The sequence below is a fragment of the Larus michahellis genome, chromosome 7 (assembly GCF_964199755.1).
Source record: "Larus michahellis chromosome 7, bLarMic1.1, whole genome shotgun sequence".
NCBI classification, from domain to species: domain Eukaryota; kingdom Metazoa; phylum Chordata; class Aves; order Charadriiformes; family Laridae; genus Larus; species Larus michahellis.
The window spans coordinates 40,041,313-40,058,028 of NC_133902.1; the positions used below are offsets into that span (position 1 = coordinate 40,041,313).

Here is a 16,716-nt window from a genome sequence, read left to right on the forward strand (position 1 = left end):
AGAAATTAACATGATGCCAAAAATGCATGGTAGTATTTAAGGAATACGACAGTATCAAGACAATCAGCAAGTTCAACATACACCAGTTAGGGGTGCAGTCAGCATCTATGCTCTCTTATTTACACATTCCTCCCTTCCCGTGGATTTTTAAGGGAAAGAGCACATTTAAAATGAAATGCTCTGCTGAATGTATATAGATAACAGTTTTTAAATTTAATTATTTTATGAAAAAATCTTTAAAAGGGTTATTCAATAATCAGTGCCGGTTTTTTGGTGTGTTCTGCTTCTTGTCTGGAGGAATTTACTACACAGGAGCTGTCTGAAGCGTAAATCAGAATAAACTAGGATAAAGACGCCTCGTAAGCTGATGCTTTGTACGTATTCATTATCTTTACCAGTAGGTGGAGCTGCCACGTTAGGTGCTGCATTTTTTTCACTTCTCCCCCTCCATTCCCCCAGCCTTCACCCTCCCCTTCTCCTAATAAGCTGTTTTCTGATATATGTTGGGTACCGTAGAGTGAGACTGAGAACAGGAAGCGGAGGCAGAATCAGAGAGGATTCTGGAAAGGTCTCTGTGTTTTCTTTTCCACTGAGAATACAGAAATTATAATTAATTAGCACAGCTTTGTGGATGGAAATCTGGACTATTTCAGGAGCAGACAGATATTATCATATTATTTTTGGATGCTGGGCTTTGCAGTGATTTGTCATTCTCTTTCAATCAGGTAAGCTGGCAAAACATTTAATTGTACCCATAATAAATCTTAGCAATATGATCTTTTCCACATTTCAGATCGGATTGTACCCTCTGGTTTGCTGTTAAGGTAGAGTCAAAGATGGAATGGGGAATTCAAAGCCATTTTGTACTGACTGATTGTGATGATGGTGTGATTTTTTCATTTTAACCTCATTAAATCTGGTATCTGGCCTCTTCCTCTTAATGTGATGTTGCAATGCAGTAGTCTTACTTGCAAAATCAGATCATTTTATAATGAAGGTATACTAAATTAATTCCTAGCATTTTATAAAGTGACCTTGTTTCCTAAGAAGAAAAATCTGGTGATTTTCAGGCTCAGGAACACCAGGTCTCCTAAGATTCTGAGCATCTCAGGCTCTGATGATCCAGGAATAAAATCTATGTGGTTTGTTACTGCTATTTTAAATATATATATAGTGTATATATATACATATATATGTATATGGTATTTGAAGAAATTCCTTTATTAGCTAGATTTTGTAAAAGATATGTAAGGAAATATTTTCTTTCTGTGCCATTTTTTCCATGGTTGTGTGTCTGTGTGTATGAGAGAATGGGCTCACGAACTGTTAATTAACCAGAGGTCCACACTGACGATACAGTTCACATTCTGTCTGTAACATTACTGTCTACCTTAACATATCATTCTTAATAGGACTGTTTGAATAAATGAGCACAAAAATTACTATATTTCATGTTATTCTACATTTATCTATTGTCTCATTCATTGTTATCAGTAATAATTAAAGCAGACGGTTATTAAAGGTAAAAGGAAAATATCTATTGAACATCACTTTGATATGAGAATTATTTTTTCAGTAGTGGTTCTAAGACACACGTTCACATTAAAACAATATATGATATTATAGTATTAATTTGGAAAATATTTCCAAGAGAAAACAGTAGAAATGAAAAAAATGACAAAAAACCCACCGCACAACATGATGAAGAGCCCACTGTTTACAAATCACCATCTCAATCCATATAGGAAAAAGAAAGTCGGATTGCGTCTCAGGTGGTGTTCAGAGTAGCAAGTGAGGCCTGTACCTGAAGTAGTGAAGTTTTTAATTTGTATTTTTTATGCTGCCAAATCAATATTCCTGTGGCGTCCTTGTGTAACTTCAAAATAAATAAATAATAGCAATTTTGATGATGTTTCTTTTAGAAACATATCGTGTTTGTGCTTTTGTAACTGATTTGTCAAGAAAACAGTTTCAGAAGATGACTTTGTAACAGTTTTAATATTTTATTTTTTTCCTCTTACACATCTCCATTTTGGGAGGAAAGATTGTTAAAGACTAGAATGTGAGCTGCTGCAGTAATCTGAAGCTTCACAGCACCTGTTAATGTTGTTTATTAGGCCTTGATATTTATAGAAACTATGCTTGTGTTGTTATCTTATGGTTTTTCCCTCTAACGAGCAGAAGTTAAGGGCCCATACTGATTTTCTTAGCTGTGCCAATTAAGCTCGGTATTGTTAAGTTCTGTTTAGATAATACTGGCTGCTAGGAGAGGTAGAGGCTTTCACATTTTCACTGGAGAACATGAAACAATTCCCCTGTGCCTTCTCAGGCTCTGTCACAGTGGGAATTTGGTCATTTCCCTTTATTACCAGGTAACTCAGAGTGGGGAGGGATCAAGGGAAAGGAGAAAGTATAGTAAGTATGGGGGTTTTAATTAACGTGCTGATGACACATTTTGTGTTTTCATCTCTTTTTCTTCATCAGATGATAGCATTAGATGAGTTAACTTGTACCTTATGAAGATTAGGCCTGGAGATAAATTTATTTGCCCTCAGAAGACTAAGGATTTTAGAAGCAAAAGGATGGTGGGATGTAAGATGGAACTTTCTGACTGATGGTATCCGTTTTTTTCGGCTGCTATGTTCTCAGCCCTGTATAATTTGCTATGTGTATGCTATGTATTAATTACATTGCTGGAGTCCCACAACTTTTGATGGATCAGAGAACAGCAGATACTAAGAGAGTTCTTTGTGCAAGGAAAGAAAGTTGAGACCTTTTTCTCTAAAGTGCAAATCTTGCCCCTTTTTACCCGTATGCTGTTCGTCCAATAAGGTGACAAGTGAAAAAATTGCTTGAATTCTGCTTGAGTTAAACCTAAGGGAAAATAAATGCAAGTTTCTGATATTTGGTATTTTATTTGTTAAGATGACCTATTTGTTGATCTCTGAAAATGGCTGATGAAAGTAAGTTTCAGGAAGTTACAGTTACTCTGTTCTTTATCAGAAAATTCTAGTTAGAAGTTAGAAACTTAACTTTGAAAAGTCTATTTAGCTTATTTGCCACTCAGTTCAACTGTTCTATATTTTTTTACCTTATAGCTGTTAATCAGTAATATAGACTGTTGCCATTTGCAGGATTATTGTTTTTTCATCCCCACTTGAGGAAATAAAAGGTTTAAAATAGCATAATAAAATTGATGCTCACTAGTTCAGACTGCTTACAGAACAAACGTACACACTCTGAGCTGTGGCTTCAGTGAGCCCGTCCAATCAAGTGTCAACCTCCATAAAATCCATCCCTAGGAAACTGCATCCTCTTCAGCAGAAAGTTGCTGTTGCTCATTACAGCTACCACTCCTAATTAAAAGCTCTGAAGCACATTGCCAATGGCTTCTCTCTCTAAGTTTGGTATTGACTGCCCTCCTATAGGACCTTGATATTGGAGCTGGTATCTTACAAGCAGTTCATGTGCTTTCATAAAAATTTTCTTTGTGGACAATTGGAATGCCTAGGATATTATTGTGATAGTGTTATTGCTTGATTTTCCTTGTCTTATTATGAGGTAAAGCAGAGGGACTAGGGATAAGAGCAGCTCAGGCAGGGACTGTATTACTTCAAAATATAAATATAGAGTAGGAGCACCATATGCTCTTGAGTAACCATAATGTGGGCTTACTATCACTGTAATCCTAAACAGGAGTAAGCAAGTTAAATTCTAGTTCACAAAAATATCTTGTTTCTCATTTGTTCATTATACATCCCAAAATTATTTCTTTCCCTTACAAAAAAAAAAGAAAAGAAACCAAAAGCACCAGCCAACCTACCCTAAAACTGTCATTTCAAATTGTTGCTAAACTTTAAAGTAGTCACCAGTCTTGGTAAGGTCTTCCTACAAAAAGTTACTGTTCACTTACTCTACCAACTAAGACAGATCATGGAATGTCTTTTATAGTAAAAAATGCAACTAAAAAGTTAAAATTTAATTAAAGAGATTAAGCTTTTATGAGGCTCTTTTCACATGAAAAAAACCTTAAGGAAAAGGTTACTTATGGTCAGATTAATTACTTGTCTAGTCATTCATTCTTTATTGTTATTGATCTCTTCTTACTGAGTAGTTTTACTTAGCCAAGTGTAATCATAGCACTACCTTGTGCACAGGGCCCCTTTTCAACCTGAAATTGGTTTTCCTGCTACTTCTCTGGATTCCTGACTTGATCCGTCAACTTTCTGCATGTCATATATCCTTATCAAATGATCGCGTTTTGAATATGTATATATTGACTGTGTAGTCCATATGCAGTGAGTCTGGCTCATCCCAGATATTTCGATTGCATACGTGCTGAGCTACCTGCTCAGCAAAGCTGATGTGTTTCACATGTGTTGCAGTTACTATATAAGTATGGATCAGCTGCACAGCACATACAGCTGACTCCCTATTACCTGCACTGCGTCAGGCACATCCTGATATTTCTTCGCAGGATTTCCTGAATGAAAGTATGAGGGGCAGTAGTAAATCTGAGAGGATATCACAGATGCCAATATGGAAAATGGCTTGGAAGAGTATCAGTACTATTGGCTCTGTGATCCCTTTTACGCTACCACGGTATAACCACTTAACAGGAAGATCTTTGGATAGAGAGACGTAGCAGGCAATTTCCATTTGTAGATGATTTATGCTTAAATTAGACATTGCTTATTTAATATTAGGCCCTCCTTTTTGATATGAGAGGGGAGAAATGTTTCTGGTCTTCTGGCATAATTTATTTTAAGAACAATGTGAAGTGAGAAACTTCCTTTTTCATTTGTGTGTGAAATTTGGGGCTAGCATAAATTGTTGCATGGTCTGCTTACCCATAAAATATTATATATGATTGTATATAGCTTTCTAAGAAGTTACAAGTTTGTATTCAAAATCACTAGAAAAATGAAGATGAAGAATTTAAATGAGCAAGGAGTAAAAGGAAATTAATTGTTCACAGGAGAAATAGTTCCTTTTATATAGGGCAACCTGCAGTATGTGGCCTGGCTACAGCATTCATTGAGAAAAAAACTGCCATCATTTCTCATAAATCATGTCCTTTGACTGTCTGTTAGTCCTGGGATAGAAGTAGAGATTTCCTGAGCCCATGTAGCCTGAATTTGGGCCATGTCCCAAATTCTTGCCTACATAGGTTTGAGTATCCTGAGAAGTCTGCCTTTGTTATGTGCTATTGTACTATCTTTTAGTATTTGGACACGCTGAGGAACTCCAAATGTATGTTGGCTAAAAAAATACTCTCAGAAAACCAAAGTTCTTGGTTGAATTTTAAATATGCTGAAATAAGAAGGTTTCGGATGTTAAAATGAATGCACTTTCTTAGCAAACAACTCTCACTGTCTTCTTGAAAGCCAGTCTCAAAGTACAATTGTGTAACTGTACCAAGACTTTGATACAAGAATATTTTTATCCCTTTTTATTCATATTTGAAATATATGTGTGGTGATCTTGGAAACCTGAAGATGAATTTGCCTGTCCCACCTAAAGCCACAGGATGTTTTTTTTTTCTCAGATGCAGTTAACATGATGCCAACTTGTTTTCCTTGAACACTGAGATTTCTCTACAGTTACTAGGGGTAAGAGCATTTACTTTTCAATGGATGTGTTATTGTGCAGTGGTTAAGTCATAAGAATCAAGCTGGTAGACTACAAAATTAGGATGTTAAGTCATAGGAATGAAGACACCCTATACATTTCATAAAAGTTAACCTAACTTCACAGTGAAAGAGAGAGATTTTTTAACGACAGAAAAATTGTTCTTATTTGAACAGATATTTGTGTTCTCCATTGAAAAGCACTCTTTAGATGAAAAGAATTCCCTAAATATAAACTGGGTCCAAAAATTCACATTTCCTGCGATAACTTTTATGTTACACGGAGAGAGAGAGAGCACTTTTAAATGATGAGTGAAGGCACATGCCTAACTTGCACTCTTGCACCCTATCAAGGAATGAAGGAAATTCCACTCATCACAAACAGCTTTGAATCTTTTCTAAAAATTCTGTTTCACTTTAACTCATGTATGACAGGTGAAAGCAATAGTGCGAGGTTTTACAGTAAGAAAGACAATCTATTTATAATGTTATATATATATGGATGACAGAATATATACATATATATATATGACAGAAATAAGTAGTTAATCTCAAAAGGCCCCAAGAGTCCAAGTTCAGATTGAACTGAAAGAATAGAGAAGGCTATCCTAATGTTTACTTCCATTCAGATTAAATGCCTGAAGAAAAGCCTGTCACTAGTATTTAAGGCCAAAATGTTCATATGAAAAAGTCTGACCTGAGACAGAAGTTCAGACCAAAAGCAATATAGAAAAAATTCAACCACCTGTGTTAGGAAGGAATTTCTTTCTACCAAGTGAAGCTGTAACTGAGTATTAAAGGAGTCTTCCTGAAAGGTTTTTACTGAAAACAATTTAAGTTACTTGTCATGTATTTCCTACATCCCAAGTTGCTTTAGTTTGTGTTATAATACACCAGAATTCTAGTAGCTGCTATAACACTAGCTATCATTCTGTAGTGTGTTTCTTAAAGCTAAAGTCCTCTAATTGGTACAATATTTATTTAATATACTTGAATTTCAACATTACAAGAGACATCATTTAAGGAGGTGGTACAACTTGTACCTCATAGGCTCTGCTCCTTTGGATTCATTACAGTTGTGTAGTGACTAGATCAAAATCATACTTCCATAATCCATTCGGAAAACATTCCAAATTTAGAGTTGGTTAAGTTTTATTAGGCACTTCCATGATGCCTGAATGAATGCCTTGAAAAAATCCATGTATGTTTTTCATAGGCTGTGTTAAGCCACAGGTATAAAGTACGCTGTTTTCATGTTGACTTTCTGTGCATTTTCCTCCTTGTGTAGTAACGATCACATTCAGCTGAGAATTGTGTCTTAGCCTCCCAGCCAGAAGTTTCAGTTTTTTCCCTTTCAGTTTCATACACAACTGTCAAAGTCTAAATGCGATCCATTAATCTTGTGCTATACAAAGTTAATTCTTTCATATTTTGTATTGATTAGTTTCTGGGGCTTAGTAAGACTAGGAAAGTAAGTGTTCCAGTTGCATGGTTCTTAATGATTCAGTTAATTTTCTGAGTTTAGTTTGTTATTTCTTTTTAGGTTCATAAGCGATATTTTGTGCTGCAAATGCATTTGCATAAGTTTCCATAGAAAAATTTAGAAAAGAGTATTACTTTACAAACAGAGCTTTCAATTTTTTTTACAAAGCAAAATTGATACTGCGATGTACTTAGAAATTGCTAAATGATATTTTATTGTGACTCCTTTAACACCTCCACAGTGGATACTGGTGTACGTTCCAGTGTTTCACTTGTCACCACACTTAAATTTTCAGTACAAAAAGGATTAGGAATTAGTTGAACCTAGAGTAGGGGGAGCATGCAACAAATAATTCTGAATCTGGTCAAGTAGTTTTGTGGATAATGCTGTTTCTTGTTAATCTCAAAACAGGTTAAGATTTTTGTAATCACTTAACACTCCAAATATCCCTATAGTTGCCCGAGATTTCCATTCATTGTCTGGCATTTGTCTCTAACATGAGATTTCACTTACTTGAAGCCATCACTGGGGTATCATGCTATAATGACCTTTATAGGAGTGTCTAATTTTGAGTAGCCCCATTTATTTTCTAAATCACATTTCAGATGGAATCAACGTATTTTGCCATGAGACAATGTGACAATAATATGCAACTATCTTTTCCAGCTCATCATTACATTGAAAGGGAGCTCAAGTGCATGAGGGTATCATCTGGAACTTTTTTTGAAGCAATATCATGTCTCAGAATTTGAAGGATATTCCAACCACTCTTAAAATAAATGTTGATGCCATAGAGGCAGAAGAGTTCAGGAAAGAGTCCCCCAGGAAAGAATATATATAGTCTGTCCATCAGGAATCCCCTCTGACTAGGCCTGAGATTTTACCTATGATTCACTCCTGGAAGCTGAATCAGGATAATCTACCCCAAACAAAAATGATTTTGGTGAACAATATATCAGCAAAAATAATTCTCTATCATCACCTTCAGCTCCAATAAAACTGTATAATCTGGACCTGCCTATGAAAATTTCTAGTCTTGGGGTGACAACCAAAGACACTAGATTAAAAAAAAGGCAAAACATTTCTTTTAATGTATTGCAAATATCTGCATTATACAGAAAAGTGATGCTTAAAACTGTAGGACATGAGTTATTAATTGAAATTCTGTAATGAAATTACTCTGACATGGCCCAGGCCTCTTATAAATTCGAGACAGAGGGCTCACAATTCTGCCAACCTCTTTCCTTCAATTTTTGCTGTGACTACCATTGATACTACTATACTACCAAGATGTACAGCATTAGTAGATAACACAGCTGCATCCCTTATCCATTGGAGATAGAGCCAGTACAAACAAATGCAGGATATAATAAATAGGGAGATGGAGACTAGGTGATAGGGTTACATGTGAAAAAAGGTTCTATGTGACTGCCTTGTGCCCTAATTCAAAATACAGATTTATTGAAATTACCTGCACTGCTAGTGTTATTAACAATTTTCACATTTAAGATTATTTCCTCAACACACATTAAAGATGACTTTCTCAACATTTTGCAAACTGGCAAATATTTTAACAACTGGATAGAAGCTACACCCCCTCTTTTGAAAATAAATGTCATATGAATGCTTAGTATTAGCAATTAGTCTTTTATTAGGAAGCTATAGCAGGGATATTATTTTAATTTATATATTTATTTCATATTATTTTAAAGCCTGCAAGCAACACCACTTACGCATTTTGCTTATTTGCACTGACCATGAGATCAGATTTCAGCCACAATGCTACTTCAGAGGCAGAATCCAGATGCACCCAATAGGCAAAGGGATGGGGAAATCCCCTATGTACCCCCAGGGAAAGCTGCATTCAGTGGAAAATATGCATTGGTGGATAAGTATCATTGGTGGCAGTATGAGAGTCATGATCCCCTGAGGGTAGTACTGGAGACACAGCTTTCAGATGTCTTCAGTGGAGCCTCTCTGGTAGTGACTCACCACAGTAAGATGTGCTGAATCAGTCCCTTACTCAAAATGACCAAGACATTGAGTTTGCTATTAGCAATCGTCGGGATGACTTTATGTTACATTATTAAACAAATAGAAGCTCTAATTGTGGTATCACTTACTGTATCTTTGTGAAAATGTAACTCTAGATTAATAGTAACTAGTACTAGGTAAATTCCAGATTAGTATTTTAAATATATTTTCTGTAGGAGTACTTGGAGAGCTTCTATCTTCATAAATAGGAGAAGCAGTAGTCTAGTAGAAAGCTTTCACTTTCTGTTTTTCCACCTTTTGTGTTCTCTTTGACCTGATGTGTGTCTACACAGTTTTTCTTTATTTTATCTAGAGTTTCTACAGCGGCTGCTCATTCTCACTACATGTGGAGAAAAGTATTATTAAGGGCTCCTTTGGCAGGAGCAGAGACCTAAAAGAGAGGGATGTCTTCTTTTTCTTTTCTTCTCTAGGAATAAAAACAAAGTAACAACATTAAAAAGTACAAAAAGTGCCAGAAATATATCTAGTTCAAATGAGAATAAATGTCTCAAAGACATCTCATCTCAATCTCAGTGGCTGAAGACTAAAGTTTGCAAGATGTAAGTAGACTATTTAAATTTAATGAACTACATGCTCATATTATTATAGCTTTAAAGACTGAGGAAGCCATAGCCAGCCTTGGTCAGCTCTTGTAGTGATGCAATTGAAGAACCTGGAGAAGAAATTATCTTTTTCAGCTATTACTTTGCTTGAGACAGAAGAAAAATTTTGTCACACAAAGAAAAACACTTATACCTACATTCTCTATGATAAGCAGAAGTATCCATATTTTCCTGCAAATATAGATTGAATTAACTTCTATTCCTGGTTAAAGACAGTAAATCCAGCAGGGAGTAATGATACACTCTGAAGTTCCCTAAGTGACAGATGAGAACACTCCTGTTAACCTGAACATGGTTATCCTGTGTCTACTAAAGACTGCACAAGTCATGCAATAATCTCAATAAGATCCATTTTTCCCTTTTAGTTAAAGCATGGAGGTAAAAGAATAAAGGAATTGTTGAAACTCATATCACTTAAAGGATATTCTTAAATGTACTTCTGGTCTATGTTAGGTTTTGTGGATTAACCCATGTTCCATTCTGCTTTTCCTAAATCTCTTTGCTATTAGGTTGGGAAAATGTGTCTATGTGACTATGTACTTATCTTTGTCTACCACAATTAATTTTGAGAAGCTTTGGACACAGGAACAAAGAATGACAGAGTCTTGAAGAGATTTCAGTCTTGGAGAAGCTTCTGCTCCCAAGGAGAAAATTTTCTTACCAATTCCATTTTCTGCTAGAAATGCAGCCTTTTTGTTTTCATGATAGCAAAAGATCCAGTAGCTAAATTCTGAGATTTGGCGTTTCTTAGAAAAATAAAGGTAAGACCATCTTTTCTTCTCAGCCAGAAATAATGTTTCATTTCATAAGATGGCCATTTGATATAATGCTATATGTCTTCACTAAAATATCAGTGGGAAAATGAAACTAACATCTTTAATGAGGTCTAGCGGTAGAAAATTGTGTTACATGTATTGTAGCTATTTTCCATTGGAATGTAAGGATCTTTAACATTGGAAGGTATTTGCAAAATATTAATAAAGTAGGTTGGGAAGAGACCCTTCCTCTTAAATTGCATATGGTTTTCATTTTGCCTTCTTCAGGTTTTTCCCATACTTCAACTATTCACGCTTGATCTCTTTTCACACCTTCTCAGAGGCAACTTACAGTGTTAAAGAAAATATAGGGCAGGCCTGCATTTAAAGACTTTCTAGAGGTTTTGGTCAATTTTTAAGTAAATAGGTCAAACAATTTATTTTGGGGGTTCTACAACTTGCAGGTGTGTATCTGAGGAATCTGTGTTCATTTCTTTACATAACCTACTTATTTTTGATTACTCCAGTTTACTAGGTACAGCATAGATTAGCCTTGATGTAAGAATCATAAGCCACTATGGCCACTCCTAGGTAGGAGGAAAGAAGAAATAGGACAAAATTAATTCAAAAGCAAATGTTGCAGTGAGGTCGAGAGGGAAGAAAAGAGCTGTGTGTGGAATGGCAGTGGGAACAAACAGGCAAATAAGCCAGGGGAAAGACTATCCACAGCAACGCCTTGGTAAGAGAGAGCAGCGCCCAAAGATATTCTGAGAAGTAGCTCCTGGATCATTCGGACAGGTCTGAGATTGCTTTCCAGTCTCTAATCTAATCTGGTTTGAATGTTTTCCCATTTGCCTAGCCTTTCACCGGTGGGACTGAATGCCCAGATTTCCAAACTCTTGCAGTACTTTCTTTTCCTGAGACTGAAGTTCTTAAGATTTAGTTAACATGCTTTCACACCTTATTGCAAGTCATTATTGAGGACATTAAATAGAATTGCATCTAACATCCCTGAAGCACCACGTTAGTATTAATTCGTTAGTATTTCCTGTATTTGCTGTTCTTTGGTCATGTTTCAATGTGAACCACCAATTCATATTCAGTCATATATCTCTATCCCATTCTAAATCTTTTTAAAGTAAGGTTTTCTTAAGGAAATATTATTTCTGTTACATACCCTTGTTAGTTGATTTAATATTCTTATAACAAGTAAGTATTTTTGTCTTCTGTGATTTATTAATTTTATTAATAAATACCTGGTGGTTATTTTTTATTTTGAATAGTTACGTAACACTAATGCCTACAGGCCACTGAGGCTGACTGTACCAATCCAGACAAAAATTATAATAATTGCTACAGATAAATTATATTCTAAAAAAATGACACAATAGATGAATGATAAATGTTGGAAGGAATGGAAAAAAGGAAAACAAATCCTACTTATTAGTTAGTTAGGATCTGTAAACATAAATTATCATAGTTTAAATTAGTAGATTACAGTTTAAAGAAGAGGCAGGTCCTGAGCAGGTGCTAAATGCTGGAGGCTGTTTTCAGCTTTGAGGAGGTCACTCCTTTCCTTGAGGTCACTTTCCTTTCCTTTTCCTCCTTTTGTGAAACCAACATTCGTGGATTCCTTGGTTTAGGACCCACGGATATCTCTGTAGATATCTCAATTAACTCTTCATTACGTTGCATTTACCACTTTGAATTACAGCAGTGACATTTTGGGGCTTTTTTTTATAATTTTTGGAGTTTTGTTTCTTATTCAAATCATAGAATCATAAAATAGATTGCATTGGAAGGGACCTTAAAGATCATCTAGTTCCAACCCCCCTGCCATGGGCAGGGACACCTCCCACTAGACCAGGCTGCTCAAAACCTCATCCAGCCTGGCCTTGAACACTTCCAAGGATGGGGAATATTTTTAAAGCAGTAAAAAAGCAGTAAAATATAGTGTAAAGATGCCAGGAAATACAAGGTAAATGTCAGTTATGAAAACATAATCTGTAACTGTAAAAAAATACTTCAGAGTATTTCAGCAGATAAGGAAATTAGCCTCTATGCGCAAATACCATAAGAAATTTCAATAAAAATATTTTATTTTAGATCGTCTTCATAACAAACTAATATTTATCCATCCTTTTATTTTTAGGATGAATTGAATGCAGCATTACCCAATTTGGAATTTGATCAAAGCATAGTAGCTTAAACATAACTTATCTTCACTTCCAGAAAAATAATACCTGAATATTGCAAAAAAACTTCCCAAATACTAAGAGAGGGAGTTAAGATGACTCATTTCTTTAGGCTCTTCCTGCGTACGCTCCCTCTATACTCCTTTCCTTCTCAGGACAGTGGTAGTTTGAGTTGAGGTGATTTTCTGACGACAACAGCAGTGATCAGCTACGCTTTTTACTTCTAAAGCTGCAGAAAATAATCTCTAGGTGATGCTGAAGTGGTGCCATTAGCGCTGTTGTTTCCGTCTCTCCTACCATGGGAGCCCCACCTTTTTGATTTGGACAAATATCTTTACTGGCCTAATGGGAGACAGCTAGTCTTATTAACACTAATGATTTAGAGCAGAGGTTTTTAATCCAGATTTTAGCATCTGAGCGGCTGTTGCTGTGCTCAGCACTGAGGAAGATATTATTCCCAAATTACAGCCTTTCAAATAAAAGATTAGCTTAAGAAAATTTCACAGATTCCATTTGCTAGCCTCGCACTTATTCCAACTCTAATCAAATACATGTTTGTGTGCCAGTGTTTCAGTTTTAATGGAATGAAAATCTCAGTAGTCAGCTTTGTCAAGGTTTTAACAGGAAAATAATTCTGATGCCAGTGTTATAAAAGCAAAAAACCAGCCCATCAGAAGAAACAAGGTTTCGTCTGCAAGGTTTGTTATTTCTCCACCTTGAAGTCTTTGAAGGCTGTATGTGGATTGTTTCATCCAGAATGCATATAACCTGTTAGATAACTTGATTGTTTTCATAAATAATTATAGTATCCACTTGGTTCTTACACCGATACTTTCACTTTTACCATTTGCCTGATTTAAAATATCATAAAAAGAGATACTTAAGGTGACTTCTGGCTTTTTCAGACACACAAATTAATTTGACATTGTTAGCACAGATATTTCACTTACTTTCTGAGTCATCTTCTACATGATGAGAAGATAATTATATTCAAAAATAAAATTTAACAAGTTATCCATAGACATAATATAATTAACTGAAATATGCATAAAATTAAGAACATATGGACAGTGTTTATTGTTCAATCTTACTATTTAAAGGAAGGTACTGAAGGAAAATGGGATAAGGATTTATAGAATGCAATGCTCAAGTACAACTAAATGGATTTACTTGGCAAAAACATGTCTTTAATAAATTGGAGCTTATCTTTTCTAATGAAATCTATTGAATTGTAGACCATTATACACATGGTATCTAGACCCAAATTGTATTTCAAATACTTGACAGTATCAGCAGTATCAGGTACTGAGGGGCCTGGACCACTCAGGTCTTACATGTATTTTTGACAGTATTCCTTTAAAGATAGTTTTTTAATGAAAGCTATTCTGAAATTATTTGATAGACAGAATTCTTTGTCTGAATTCTGCCCAGTATCATTTATATCCTGGCAGTTTAGTCATAGGATAACAAGCAATTTTAAAACCATTGAAGGAAGAAGAGGGAAGCTATCACTAAAATCCAAGTGGTTCATAGTTCCAAGTGCTGCCAAGAGCTTGTTCAGGGCTCAGTGCAGGGAACAGAATTACTTTTGTTTCATTGTTCTATTAAACTACTGCATGTATAGCAACAGTAATCAAACAGATATTTGTGTGTTGTTCTATTAAGCTCAGTAACCTGAACTAAAACACTTGGGGATGTTTAGTATAGGAAAAAACTTCTTGTGTAATAGCAGCAGCCAGGAAAGATATAACTGCACTAGACAGTAGTGGAGGCAGAACCCAAGTGATGTTTCCAACTTGTCAAGAAAGGTTTTTTAAAGAATGTTTTATGACTGTCTGAGAAATACAGTGAAACTTAAGTCTGCCAATATTAGTTTTCCCAGTCATTCATTGGCCCCTTTGTGGACTTCTAGCAATACAAATACATATATTTCTAGTGAGGACAATGTGTTTTGTTATAGCATTCATAACCATAACTGTTAATGGATGAAAAGCAGCCTAACCAAATGCACGGAACTAGAAAGAGAAGATGGACCCACTGATGACTCTAGGAGGGTGCACCTAGTAAGTCTAGTTTCATAGAAATGGTACCTAGATCAACAAGTTTCATAAAAATGGTACATAGATCAACAACTTGAATCACAGACCTGTAAAATGTGTAATAAAGGGATCAATTATTCAGAAAGACCAAAAGGAAACCTCAAACATGTTCTTAGTTTATTAATTCTGGATGGGCAAAAGCAATAATCAAAGGAGTGTGGACTGTATCCAGAGAATGTGTGCTTTTAATTCTCAAATAAAGGAAAATGTTGACTTTAGGATCCTTATAATTGGGAGTTACATTAGTAAAAAAAAGTATCAGCAAAGGCTTCTGTCTTGTACAAACTAAAAATTAGTAGCAGAAGTTTCAGTACAGCAACATGTGATAAGGTTGCCTGCTGGAGGTGCTGGCTGATGTAACAATTTATTTTTCCACTTATACTGCATCAGTACCTCCAGCCCCTCCAGGAGCCCTGTGACTCCGTGGGTTACATTAACTCATCGTTCTCCAGACTCTTCCTTGAGAAAAGTTTTCTCCATGTCTACATTACAGTATATTTTATTTATGAATTTATGGTCAGGTACCTTGGTTCTGCTCTTCTGTTACTTAGATGCTCGGTGCTATAATCTACCGACTAAATTATTTCAATGATCTCAGTGGGGATTGTACACACTGATGCTGTGCTGTGAACCCACTCCAGAGATAAAGTCTTGAGGTGGCACAGGAGCAGGTTTACCCACCATGTCATTGGATTGCTAATTCAGATTTAGGAATACGCAGTTTTATTTCTTTCCTCCAGTTTTCTACTGTAGATTCTTCAAGCGCTTTTTAACAGCCCCCTCTACCTTCATACAAGTTTTGATTTTTTGGGGGGTCATTTGAAAAGTAATCCATTATTTCATAAGATCATTACTTTGGCACTTTGTGTGTATGTGTGCGATTTCTACAAACTGTTCCAGACAAGCAAGAAGCTTTAGGAGAAAGACTATTTGAGTGAATGCAAATGAATACAATATTTTGTCTCAAATCTAGATGTGGCAACTCCAGAATACAGGTGTCGCAAATTCATGAGGTAACGTAAGGAAGACTACATGGCTTCAGGTACAGAAAACACAATTAGAACTCATTCCAGGCACTGAAATTCACTCTTACAAATTGGTTTTCACAATCAAAATTATTACTATATTATGCCACAACCTTTTGCAAAGTAGACATCAAATCATCATTTCTTACTTGGTAGCACTGCTCCTTAACCAGATCTGCCTTCCTTCTGCCATTCCCTCCCTCCAGCCATTCAAACCTCTCCACTGTGCTGTACAGGGCATCAGTTTAAGCAGCTGGTCCTGCTGCAGAAGGACTTGGAAGAAAGAAAAGAACATTACTTTCAGCTGATGCGCTGCAGGCCTTCATAAAGAGACGTGTTGTACAGTGGAGATTTTGGTTCAGGCAGCAGGGACTACATCAGCCAGCACTGGCACCAAAGACATTCATAGGGAACCAGAGTCTTAAATTTCAAAGTAGTTTTAGTCTGAAATAATATTATGACACTTACCTTGCAAAAAATCATAAGCAGCATTCTTTTCCACATGGTCTTGATCATACAGCCTGTTTCTTTTTACTTAAAAGGCTCGTGGTTTTTATTCACAGCTCATGCACAGTCAATAAATGCAACCTAACCTGCTTTGGTACCTAACATTAACCTTCAGCACAGTAAACTGTCAGTAAGAAAGAATTGTGCTTGTTCCTCCCGTAATTCAGTTGCTGTCATTTAAGCAGCATTAATCGTATGAAAACTTCTTTTTCATTTAATGGAAGTGTTTGCTGTTATAAAGTTGGATTACTGACGCATGAAAAATATGGGAAGATAAAATGTATTAACTAGTAAAATATAAGTTTACAATTTTCAAGACTACTTCATAGAATATGCATTTTTACTTGCTGTTAAAAGAAGATACA

The 16,716-nt window shown here is 35.7% G+C and overlaps 1 protein-coding gene across 1 annotated transcript in view; it reads left to right on the top strand.

Annotated features, from left to right (window-relative positions):
* The first annotated feature begins 514 nt into the window (after positions 1 to 514).
* Positions 515 to 16,716, top strand: part of LOC141746695 (sodium channel protein type 2 subunit alpha-like) — a 79,565-nt gene continuing 63,363 nt past the window's right edge. The window contains exons 1-4 of the mRNA XM_074595676.1: positions 515 to 725; positions 5,549 to 5,612; positions 9,461 to 9,707; positions 10,280 to 10,531. The gene's annotated coding sequence lies outside the window, so the exon portion shown is untranslated. The remainder of the gene's footprint in view (positions 726 to 5,548; positions 5,613 to 9,460; positions 9,708 to 10,279; positions 10,532 to 16,716) is intronic.